The sequence below is a fragment of the Xenopus laevis genome, chromosome 6L, assembly GCF_017654675.1.
Source record: "Xenopus laevis strain J_2021 chromosome 6L, Xenopus_laevis_v10.1, whole genome shotgun sequence".
NCBI classification, from domain to species: domain Eukaryota; kingdom Metazoa; phylum Chordata; class Amphibia; order Anura; family Pipidae; genus Xenopus; species Xenopus laevis.
The window spans coordinates 54,752,044-54,765,478 of NC_054381.1; the positions used below are offsets into that span (position 1 = coordinate 54,752,044).

At 37.7% G+C, this 13,435-nt stretch overlaps 1 protein-coding gene across 1 annotated transcript in view; it reads right to left on the bottom strand.

Moving 5' to 3' along the window:
- Window positions 1–13,435, bottom strand: part of cpne4.L (copine IV L homeolog) — a 198,815-nt gene that overhangs the window by 76,733 nt on the left and 108,647 nt on the right. The gene's annotated exons all lie outside the window — the stretch shown is intronic.

Genomic DNA, 13,435 nt, shown 5'->3' on the forward strand with positions numbered 1-13,435 from the left:
TTATGTTTCAGAGAGGAAGATTTTATGACTTCAGTAAAGTTTTTATGAAATAAATATGAGATCAGTGAACAGAATATAGCTGAGGAAAATATTCTCCCTGAAGCATCCAATCATTTGCACTCTACGTGTCATATTGATTACAGATCAAGTTCTTATTCTTTTGCTGCAATTGTGTTTTATATTGATTTTTGTATCTATTAAAAATTGTGAATGAGTGCATCACAATCAAGTTTTGTCATGATAAAAAAAAATCCAGAAGACTCAACCACCTTTAAAAAGGACACTTGATTAACAACTAGCTTAAATGCTGAAAACACACTTCCATTGTACAGAATGGAGTGCATTGGTTTTTATTCTGTTGTCACCTTCTCACCTATATCCCAAATTACAAGCATAGCAAGCTGTACATGCAGTTACCTCAAATACAGAATTGAGGGAAGGTAAAAAAAAGAAAAATTGCTAAGTTAAGAAATCACTATAGACAGGGGTGTAGCTACAAAGGAAGCACACTCTGTCTGCAGGAGGGCCCAGGAAGTATAGGGGGGCCCAAGCGGCCCTAATTAAGGAGCAATTTCAATATATATCGGTAAATCAGGACAACCTCTGTATATGTTGAGGCAGCGTTGGACTGGGGGTCTGCAGCCTCAGTGGCCCCCCACACCATCCCCCAGGCCCCCAGCCACAAAATCCCCTCCATGGCCCCATCACAGCCTTAAATCGCGCCCCCCCCCCACACGTACACATCACAACAGGGGTCAGGGAGGTAAGAGGCAGTACAGAGAGTGGGTCTGGGCTGGCGGTGCCCAAAAGAGCAGGGGCCCACCAGGGTTTATTTCTGAGTCCTGCCGGCCCAGTCCGACCCTATTTTGAGGGCCTCAAGAATTAATTTGCTGCGAGGCCTAGTAACACCTAGGGGCAGATTTACATATGGTCGAATATGGAGGGTTAATTAACCCTCCATATTCGACTGCCGAATGTAAATCCTTCGACTTCGAATATCGAAGTCGAAGGATTTACCGCAAATAGTTTGATCGAACGATCGTACGAAAAATCGAACGAACGATTAAATCCATCGAATCGTTCGATTCAAAGGATTTTAATCCATCGATCGAACGATTTTTCTTCGATCAAAAAAACATTAGAAAGCCTATGGGGACCTTCATTGCATTGCACCTCGGTAGGTTTTAGGTGGCGAAGTAGGGGGTCGAAGTTTTTTTTAAAGAGACAGTACTTCGATTATCGAATGGTCGAATATTCAAACGATTTTTAGTTCGAATCGTTCGATTTCGAAGTCGTAGTCGAAGGTCGAAGTAGCCAATTCGATGGTCGAAGTAGCCAAAAAAATCATTCGAAATTCAAAGTTTTTTTTATTCTATTCCTTCACTCGAGCTAAATAAATGTGCCCCCTAGTTAGACAGTTGCTACATTACAATTTGTCATTGCCTATATTCTTGATGGTGGTGTGTGTGTATTTTTGCAGCAAAGTAACTTTTTAAGAAGTTTTATTACATACTATGGTATGAAATCCACAATTATTTTTCTGTTTTCTAAATCACTAAATACCTTTCTATGTTCACAAAACTTATATTTGCTTAATAATATCTCTCATTAGAACCAAATAATTGCAACATCATCATATTAAAGGAAAGGACCCAAGGGCATGCCCATATATATGACCTCAAATTGCACACAATGGACAGTCATATACTGAAAGCTAGATTGGTTGTCATTCAGAAAGCTAAACCTAGCCCATGGAAACAATGACATATTTGGTGTCTTGAGAGTGAAATAATAAAACCAAGCCAGATGGCTTGGTACAGGCAGATGGCAAGACAATTATTCCAGAGCAATGAGATTTTGTTAATTGTATGCAAAGTGCTAAAGGAAGAACCAAGGTTACATCAAGAAATGTGCATAGTTTCAAAGATGCATGTTGCTTAAAAGAAAGAGAATACTAACTATTTACAGTAACAGTGCACAATATATAAAAGTTCCTAAACATGGTGATATGATGTTCATTATTGCTGTCATTTTTTATTTATCAATTTCTATTATGATTTATATACAAAACATTACTTGTAATTCAGATAGACAGAGAGGAAGTGACAGCAGGTGAAGGGGCAGGGCCATGGTCTGATATGATTTGTCTTCATCCTATTGGAATTAAGTCGGAGAGCAGTACACTACATCAAGCGTGGCTGCGGGGAAGCGGGTGGAAAAATTAAATTATGAGTGTTACTGCACAAGTGTAGCTGTGCCTAGTAAATAAGCCCCGGTTTATTTTCCTAAAACCCTAAAGCACTATGGCACATTAAACGGCACATTTATTAATGAGCAAACTGGCTTTGTATTGTTTAATTCAGTGATAAAATATTCATTCTTAGGACTCACCAATTACTGAAGCTGTGAATGTGAACTTTCTGTGAAATGCAAACATTTTTCTAGACGCAGCAATCACTGGACAATGAACCTAAATCTCGTCTGATTGCTACAGTCCTTGTGTTGCACAAGACAAAGCCACATATATAGTATGATACAAAAATGTGGGAATCCACAGTCCATCTGCTAATTTGGAGGCTGTACAATATTTTATCTAAATTATTCACTAAACTGCTGGCTGATTGTTTTCCCAGCAAACCTTATAGCCTGGTTGTAGGACCCTTTCCTCTTGAGCCAAATCTCAAATCACACATTTTTAAAATAAAGGCAAAAACTATGAGAATTCCTAAAATATGTGAAAACCAGTCCATCTGCCAGTTACCACTTCCAATACTATCCAATACAATACCAATACTAATATATGGCCTACATGCTTCCACATTTTCAGGTAGATGCAGTGGTGACAAACAGACGATTGCTCAGATACACTCACTTGGATGGAGGCAGATAGCTATAATTTGACCACTTTTTATATTGACAGTCAAAATGCCCTGTCTGGCATAGGCCTTAGAAGCAATTTTGTGCTTGCAAAGTAAGCAAATGGTTAAAGGGACACTTTCATCACCAAAATTTACATTTGTATACAATAAGCTATAGGTCTGTGTTTTCTTATGCACTTATAATATTAAAAAAAAAAGTTGCTTTTGTGTTGGCATAGAGAAGTGCAGCCAAACTTCCTGTTATGAAGCAATTAAGTCATGGTTTATGGGGTTTAGTCATCTCTGCAACAGTGTATTCAGACCACAATTGTCCAAGCAAAAATTTTGCCTCATGAGGAAACTTCAGGGCGACTTCGGAAAACGAATCGGTTTGGAGTGCCATCCCGCCAGCGATTTAGAGTCTAGCCAGCGAAAGGCAGTTCACCCTGACTATGCTTGAGAAAGGGCACGCTGCAGGCCCGAAACATGGCAGGCGGAGAGATGTTCTGCCACTAACAGGTCATGTAATGAACTTTGATCTTAAATACACTTTTTTTACTTTTTGATATAATGAGTGCTGCCTTTTTCCTTGTCTACTTTGTATATATATATATATATATATATATATATATATATATATATATATATATATATATATATATATATATAGACAAAATGCAGGGATTGACAGCACTCCAAGGAAATACATCAAGTCAATAATTCAAATGAAAGTGGAGATTTATTGGTGATCCAACGTTTTGGCTCCGCACAGAAGCCTTCGTCAGGGAAAGAAAAGCAGTGCACAAGTGTTTGGGGGTTTAAATAGGGTAAAAAATGGCTCCAAGACACCTGTATACGATGCCTGTCACTCATCGTTTGTTATGCAAAGCAGTATATACATGTGGATACAAAGGCAAATGTTGTTATCCATGTTAGGTATGCCCCTTTGTATGGGAGAGTTCTGCTTATACACAGGGTGCGTCCTACTGTTACCCCACTCTGTCACATTATTTTGATGTGTAGCGAGCTACCCTTCCTATGCCCTGTATAGATGGGCTGGAAATGCACCACAAACCCACAGTGAGCGGTGTTGTACCGTTGCTAGGCAACCCATGTCCGTCGCCGAGCACTCAACTGCTAGCAACCGCAAAGGGGAGCCAGCAGAGACAGCGCTTGTGGGCGAATGTTAGCAGAGGGTTTTTGCAAATTTAGACAAATTTCTGATTTTAACAGGAATGTGTATAACTTTAAAAAGATTGCTTGTTGCGCTACTCAATAGGTAATGCATTTCTTATTAATTTTTTATTTATTCAGCATCAGCATTTTCACAGTGTTATCAGACATAATACAATCTACTCGGTCACGCTTTTTGAAAAAAAGGCTTAGATGTAAATTGCTGATGCAGGTAAAAGCATATTTCGTGATTGTAGAGGACTTAGCTTCGGATGTTTGCAGTCGTTTCCCTGTATTATATGCTACAAAAAGAAACAATTGTATGTCTTAAATGAAAGTACATAGGGAATTCTTGAGATTAGTCTTTTTCACGAGTGTATGTAGGGATGATAAGATAAAGGAACTCATGTAAGACAACGGATACAGCCTACTGTCTTTCTTCCACACAGCACTGGCTGCCTTGCCAGACTTTTATCGAATCTACCTTGACCTCAATCAATAGTGGAGCATCTGTTCTAAAAATTCAGTCTAGAAAAGAATAAAAGGAATGATGGCAGAGCTTAGATATAACAAAATGGAATAAATTGTTCTGGATGTCGTGCAGCCTTGGGGGGGGATGGATTGAAGTTTTCAATCTACAAATAATATAAACACATCTTTAATCTCAGAAACTTTAAGGAAATAAGAAATATTCATTAGCAACCAATACATGCGTGCAGTAGTACACGTGCGTGCACATAAATGTATTACAGTACCTTCACAGGGAGTTGTTTTTATTGCACATTTTAGAATAAAGTGTCTACTCCACCATATGTATTTGTCTGTTCCTCCCAGAGGGATTTTTATGTTGGCTAAATGCTACCCATGCTGATGCCCATGAGTCACATACACATGCATGCACCTTATATAGCAGATAAAAGATGCACCTGGCAGCTTTCAATTGGCTGGCAGCCGCACCTCTTTGCACTCTATACTGCAGACTCAAAGGGGGTTATTTACTAAAATCCAAATTTATCTCATATTTTATTAAAAAAACCAAGACCAAATTCCCATTCCCGATTTTAGCTTGTTTTTTTTTTATTTTATTAATAAAAAACTCAATTTAATTGGATAGCTGAAAAATGTGATAAAATCTATTGAAAACTCAAATTGCTTGAATTTTTCAGGCTTTTCTCCCAAATTGCTCAATGTTTTTTCAAGTTTTTGCCCGGCAACAACCCAAAAAGTAGAATTTTCGGGCTAAACCCAGTGCAGATCAAGTAAACTTCATATTGAGATAGGTGCCTCTCCCATTGACTTATACAGGACCTCGACAGGTCTGAGATAGTGGATTTTCACATTCGGCCTTTTTGAAGCATCGGGGTATAATACATCTCGAAAAATTTAAGTTTTATTTCCTCTTAAAAATTGAGTTTTCTAGTTTATAAAATGACCCTTTTCTTATATGTTGTGTGAAACTGAATTGGTAAAAGCTGTAACAGGAAGGTATGTCTCTCCCAGAAAGCTCAACAGAACAGCCAGGGCTATGTTCACTCAGGATGAAAAGTCATTAGTTGTTACCTGTCCTAGGAGCTAGGAGTTTGTTCTCTGGAACCAGGAAGTGTGGGGACAAGCTGAGCTTAGAGAGCTGAGGAGAAGTACAACGAGGCAGAGTATAACATTGAAATCTCTGAGTTCATTACTTCACAATGGAACAAGGAAAGGGAGGGGTTGCATTACATTGTGAGCCTGTGGGTGGGGAACTGGTCTTGGAGAGCACACAGACAGATTATTATGGGTTCCTTTCAATCTATGGAATTGGGTATGTATGTGTAAAAACATTCATATTTATTTCTGGAGTTCAGAAAGTGTTTATACACATTTTCTATATAAGCCCAACTCATATCAAAATTGATGCTACATATTTCCCTTTAACATGAAATTTGGTTCCTTTAGTGTACAGAGCACAATATAACTCACTGGAATAGCAATTCCACCCATCCTCAACCTGGTATGGGCATAGCAGTGGTATGCATGAGGGAAATGGGTGCCAGGTCTGCTACATCAGGCAGAAGGAGAGCCCATAGAGCCCCCAGTTTCGCCTTAATTTATAAAATGAATTGCAAAATTGTGTATTACAATTAAATTTGATTATCTATAGAAAGCATTCCTTCGGCATCATATATTTTTAAAACTACAAGCAGGAATTGAAGCACAGCTAAAAACTATAAATAAGTTATACAATATGGAATGACCTGTGTGCAAGGAGAGAGATACATTCAGCAACTAAAATGGAGTTGAATCATTATATAACTGTTATTCTGTCAGTATAACAAAGGTCATGCACATTCAGGTTTAAGCTTTTTTACTTCCTGATTTGGAACAGACTGCTTGAGTTTCATGACCCATTGATCTAAAGTTGGGTTTTATTAGAGTTTGATTTAGGAAGAAGCAATCCTGCCACATCAATGCAAAGAAAGAAGTATTATTGCCATACTCCCCAACTAATATTAAATAATTAACAACTACTAATGGCCAGACATGCCACCGACATGCCAGTTTTGCTGTAACTAAAAGGCCGAGGCATGGGGGCAAGTAGGTAATATTTGTAACAATATTTTGGTTGCAGAAATTCTAAACAAAGCCAACACTAGCTTAATTAGTAATAGAATTCTCTATGCATACGCAACTATTACTACTTTATACATTATAGAAGGCAACTTTGAGTGACTTTGGAAAGCTGAAGTGAGGCATATATCTAACCAAAAGTGATTCACTTTAATGCCAGTTTGAAAGCATTTGGAGGATATTAGTTGTCCACAGAAGAGGAGGTTTGCTGTGGCCAACTAATCTCCTCATCTAGCATTGCCCTAAAGCAGAGCGGTGGCAGCACCATTGAGGTGCTATCAGTTCAGGCGTTTGAATCCTTCAGCAAGGTGACAAGGAGTTGTTACCTTCCCATTGTTCGATTGATAGGCTGCCAGGTGGGAAAAGGATGGGGTTAAAATCCAACTTGTAGTGCAGCAGTAAAGACTGAATGAAGTTTATCAGAGCACAAGTCACATGGCTGAAGGCACTTGGGAAAGTAAGAAAATGGCTAGCCTCAAGACAATTTTCAAAATTGAAAAACAAATTTCAATAAAGGATTCTGTGTAGGAGTGCTATTAACTGATACATTATGTAAAAATATGTTTTTCCATGAAAGAAACAACAAAATGATAGTACAATAAAAATATCGTTGGGAGGAAAGGGCAAAGAGTAGCTAAAAGCAGAAGGAAACAATGAGGTGGAAGAAGGACAGGAGCAGGAGAAACTGTGGTTAATATATATATTGGAGTGAATAAGCAGAGAATTAATAGAGAGGTGAGTGGGGGGTAAATCAGAAAAGAGAAATGTAAATGGGCAGAATATTATAGAAGATGTGCTTTGTGGCAAATTCCCTAGATAAGTTGATTAGATACAAACTAACACCCAACCTGTACTAATAAGATTCAATAATGTGAATACTTACACAGATATTTTGTTTATAATTTCTATCGTACACAGTTTGTCTGATCCTCTCATACACAGTTGCCCTGACAAACACACATTAACACTAAGGGGGTTATTTATTAAAGACTGAATGCTGAAAACTCTAAAAATATGTTTTACTATAAAATCCGAATTTTCAGTGGTAGAAAAACTCAAATTTTTCGAGATTTATTATACTCCGAGGCTGTAAAAGGTTAGAATCTGAAAATTCACCATCTCAGACCTGCCGAGGTTGTATATAAGTCAATGGGAGGGGTCCCTATACAATTTGAAAGTTTCTGTGATCTGGGATGGAATTAGCCCAAAAAAATCAGACTATTTCGGGCAAAAATAGGAAAAATTCAAGCTTTTCAGGAAAAAGACGGAAAAAATTGAGCGATTCTGGAAAAAATCCTATGATTCGAGTTTTATCGAGTTTTTTCCTGATCCGATTAAATCAAGTTTTTTTTATAATAAATAAGGTCAAATTGTGGATTGTGATAGCGTAATTATTTTTGGGGGGTAACCGGCTTCCCCCCTACATTTCCTAACATATGGCACATAAACTATACACTGGCAACGACTAGCGACTAGCGTACTAGCGTACTAGTTGAAAATATATATCTAATACACAAAAGCCATGAATATCTTGTAAATTATATCCTTATAAATGGTGTACTGATGTCATAAGTTATAAACGGTTAGTAGTGATGTCATTTCTGTTACATAACTCACTGAAACGTGTGTATTATAATAAATAAAGTACCCCTTGTTAGAAAATATAAGGATATTAGAAGTCAATTCGGAGTTCCATGACCTGTATAAAATCTGATCACAAAAACGTGAGTGCGCGTGGGAGGGGGAGGTAGGGCTGCAGCAGAAGTCGGCAGAGGGGCCAGGATCATCCCTGAGTATAAAAATGTACGGTTATTTACTAAGTTGGGTATCCACAGTAATAACATGTGAGGTACATTTATTAATGGCTTGGTCTTTCTAATTAAAAAGTCTACTCTGCTGTGACAAATGAACAGTGTTTTGCATGGGCTGGGTCCTGCATGAGCTATGGACTGCGTCTAATGGACATTGTTTTATTGGTTGGCTGAGCTATGACCACTTTCTCTCCTTCACCAGGGATCTTCTACAGGAGAATGCTCTGTTTTGCACCTGTTTTCTAATGCTGCAACCTACACAGTAGTGCAGGTGATTTACTACCCATCACCCCATTCCTCCACCCCCCAAATACCCTACAAACTGTGCAGGTATACAAATGTACCGAAAACACATGGGGGCAATAGATATGTTACTACAACATTGGTGGTTCTTAAGAAGTTTTGGGGGTATTAATAGAGTAAAAGAAAGTCCACAGTGGAGACCTGTTTATTTACATGATGAAAGTTTTTGCTTTTTATATGATTAAAACCATTTTTAATTTTATTAATGCAGTACCTTTGCAGTACCTATATGATAGATTAGTATGTATTCACATTCCAATGAACCAGCAAATGTTTTAATCATAGTGATATTTAAATGTCCTTCTAATCTGTTATCGATCAAATCAGTTTTAACTTGTGGTTCTATCTGAGTGAACTGATCCACTTTTTGTACTTAATCTGCTTTACAGAAATTGCATTTCAGACAGGCAGCTTCTACGTTCTTAATCTATTATCTTTTAAACTAAATTTTGAAAATATTAGGTCTGAATGAAGTTCATTTTTTTAAAGAAAATGCACCAAACGAAGGAAAATGCAAGGCTAGCTATGCAAGTGAACAGTTATCTCTATTTCTTTCCCACTGATTTTAAAATTGGACTTTTGTACTTCTTTTTAAACTAGCAAACTGAAAACGTTAAGCATTGAAACAGTTAATTTACTGATTGCTGATGTGTGGCAGGAGTGATATAACATGTATAAATTATGCCCACCTAAGGTATGTTAAATTGTTTTTGAAGAATATATTCTCTAACTTGGTGCAGATAAAAGGGGTCATTTACTGTACTTATCACACTGCAGTGGATTAAATACAGTTTCAAGGGCAATTTTCATGTTTTTCCCACAACACAACCCTTTCCCCATGACCCCAATTTAGTTGTGGTCCTCAGTAAGAGATGCACCTGATACAATTGTGGCTGATAAAAATTATACAGGTATGGGACATATTATCCAGAATGCTTGGGACCCAGTGGTTTTCTGGATAAGGGGTCATTTTCATACCTTTAGTCTGCTACAATTCATTTAAACATTAAATAGGATTGTTTTCTTACCAATAAGGATAAATTATATCTTAGTTGGGATTGAGTACAAGGTATTATTTTATTATTATAGAGAAAAAGGAAATATGTTTTAAAATGAATTATTTGAGTCTATAAGGGAAAACCTTTTCTGTAATTCAGAACTTTCTAGATAATGTGTTTCCAGATAGTGGTTCCTATATCTGTACTCGCCAATGCGGATCAAACAAAAGTGTGCTGAAAGTCCGATTTGCATCAGACTAGAGGTCAGGAAAAGAAGTAAGGTCCAAGGTCAATAATACAGGCAGGAGTCTAAAAACCAGATGAACACACCAGAAGAACAGGCTTGGGTAGGATCTGTATAACCAGAAGCAGCCTGGGCAAAGTAAATTGGGGGAAGCTAGAAAGGAAAATGAAACTAAGAGGACTAGCGGACTGAAAAGGGAAGAAGCCCAATGTCAAAGCCATGCCCCCAGTGTTTAATTATAAGGGTTGCAGCATGATATGCAAGCAAGTATATAGTAGATTGACAGCAAGTTGCACATGTAGAAAAGTTTCTGTGGTACACCTGCTGCCTATCAGTTTGGGGGTAACAGGGCGTACCAGTGGGAAGTATCACGTGTACTTTGAATGCAGTGTTTGACAAGTTTACAACTGACAAGTACAGGGTGACATTTAGGGATCAGTATACCTCGAATTCCTTTAGCATTCAGTGAAAAGATGGGGTGGAATTTGGAAGTCTGGGAATTACATTTCAGAATACCTTGAATGGGTGTGTATGTGTGCATTTAAATATCCATTTGTATTAACAAATTAAGAATGGTGTGCATCCAGTGTTCCTTCTGTGTTTATTTCTTCTAAGGCTTTTGAAAGCAAATGAATTGCAATAATCATGATCATTATGTTTGGACAATAGTGGACATATTGGGGCAATATTTATTTGGCTCTATTAGTATAATTACACAAGGGCAGATAAAATTAGCCACTGTTTAAACCAGTAAGTGACCAGCCACACCATGGTTCTCAAGCCATCTAATAATTAATGCACACAGTGGAAAGCACCTATGGTAGCTTTTAGTCTAACCAGGGTTGGATTTTTTCCACTTCTAAACGAGTCACTGACAAGTACTTCTCGCATAGTGGACTTGTAACTTTTTTCATGTCAGACTAGTGAATATCAGTGAATTTTATCTAACTGGCCACTGATGTAGTGCATTGGGTTATAAAAATAAAACAGCAAATTAATTTGTATTTCAAACATTCTGTTTAACCTGCAAAACTGTTGAAGAATATGAAGTAACCTCCACTAGTAAAGACTATACAGACACAGGTATTACAGGTGTGGGACCTGTTATACAGAATGCTTGGGACCTGGGGTTTTTGCAGATAATGGATCTTTCTGTAATTTGGATCTTTATACCTACAAGAAGTCTACTAGAAAAGCATGTAAACATTTAATAAACCCAGAAAGATTTATTATATCTTAGTTTGGATCAAGTACTATTTTATTATTACAGAGAAAAAGGAAATAATTTGATTATTTGGATAAAATGGAATCTATGGGAGATGGCCTTTCCATAATTCTGAGCTTTCTGGACAACTGGTTTCTGCATAACGGATCCCATATCTGTACTTGAATTATATCCATATCTACTATACTGTATCTAATTATTTCAAAAAGTGACCGAAATTAGTTTTGTATCAGCTCAGATCCACTGGGACACTGCAGTAGATTTCTAGCTGGTTGCATAGTCATCAACTGACCTTAAAGACAAAATTAGAAATATTCAATAGTCGCCAATTCATTCTGAGTCACTAGCTTCCTCCTACGTTGGTTCTAACTAGAATAGAACAAAGCCGTTCTTTCAAAGAGAACTTTAAACGTCATATTTATATATATTTGCTGCTCATGTCTTTGTGAGAAAAATAATACTAAACAGGGTGAAAATTAGAAGCAAAGCCTTGATTTTTCATCTCAATAGCTGCCTAATTAATGAGAACAAGAGTGTGTCTAAGTGTGTATACTCTTTGACTGTCTGTTACCTTTATATGAAGGAATGTTTTTTATTTGTTTGAATAACTGTGTTAATTCAAATAACAGCATTGCAGAACATAAGATAAAGGAAAGACCAGCATAATAGCACTTCAACCATCAATTAACACTCTGAGTGTAGAGCTTCACAAGCGATTTTTTTTTCGGATCAACGCCCACCGATCGACGCCCACCGATCGACGCCCACCAACAAGACGCATGCACCATGTCAGATGGAGTCGCGCGCCTGAAGATATAATGGGACTGAATGAAAAGTTGGAGTAAACAACTACACGGTCCAACTGTCGGGTGAAGATGCTGCTTTCTGCGTCCATATCCGACAGTCGTGTCCAGGGGCGATTCTTGCTATTATGCCGCCTGAGACGGCCTTCTTTCGCCGCCCCCACCCCTCCCCACGGCACTAACCTTTACAGCGCCGGAGAGGGCAGGGGCGGTCCGCAACGCTTAGTGCAGAGAGCGCAATAACTACCGCAATTCGTTCGATTCGAAGGATTTTAATCCATCGACCGAACGATTTTTCTTCTACCAAAAAAAGTTTACAAAGCATATGGGGACCTTCCCCATAGGCTAACATTAAGGTTCGGTAGGTTTTATATGGCGAAGTAGGGGGTCGAAGTTTTTTTTAAAGAGACAGTACTTTGACTATGGAATGGTCGAATAGTCGAACGATTTTTAGTTCGAAGTAGCCAATTCGATGGTCGAAGTAGCCAAAAAAAAAACATTCGAAAATTCGATTTTTTTTTTTATCCTATTCCTTCACTCGAACTAAGTAAATGTTCTCCTAAAAGTTACCTATAGGTCATGTTGATTATTTTTTGCTGAAAGGTTTGTTTTAGTAAGTAATTGTTAGTCGACGTTCCTAAACCTGACTGTTTTGCCAACCTGACTGTTCCATCTCAGCCTGTGAGTTAAAGTTTCTAATGCTACGGGCTCACAAATATGGCAGCCCCCTCAGACAAAAACAGGGAGTCAGTTAAGTAATGTAAAAGCATTGGGCAAATACTTTATGGCTAAAGTATAAGTAGCATGCAAAGAAGGAAGGAAATCTGTGATCGGTCACTGACCCATGTGCGTATGGATAAATTCTATGGGCATATTGGTGCTATAGACTTGTAATTGGCTGATATCAGAATGATTTACAATAGAACAGATTGCAGTGGTCAATGCCCTCCCATTTATAAAGTGTTGTGTGTAGGTAAAGGGGATTAGAATACAACTCTAAATTGTCAGAGGAGCAATATACAACTTTGTACTCATTCATATTTTATCAAAAACTAATTTATGAGGAAAAGGCACGCATATCCTATCTCTGTTGGCTATAATTATTTTTGTTGATGCTTATTTTAATGTAAAAAAGATTGTTCAGGGTATACAGAAGGTATATGCATATCTAAAGTACACAATAATATTATTGTTAACTGTAATAATGTGCATATTTTTGCATAATTATAGTATCAATTTCACCCATAATGAACCTACTTTAGCTTCTCTTTGATTGTGCTCCTCACTTGATCTCTTTGATATCTAACAAGGCTGCAGCATGCAAAGGTTAATATAACAGCTTTACAGTTTAATTATGTTTCTTTTAGGCCATTTGTGGTTGACCTTGCATAAGAAAGCAGGGTGTGCTTGGCC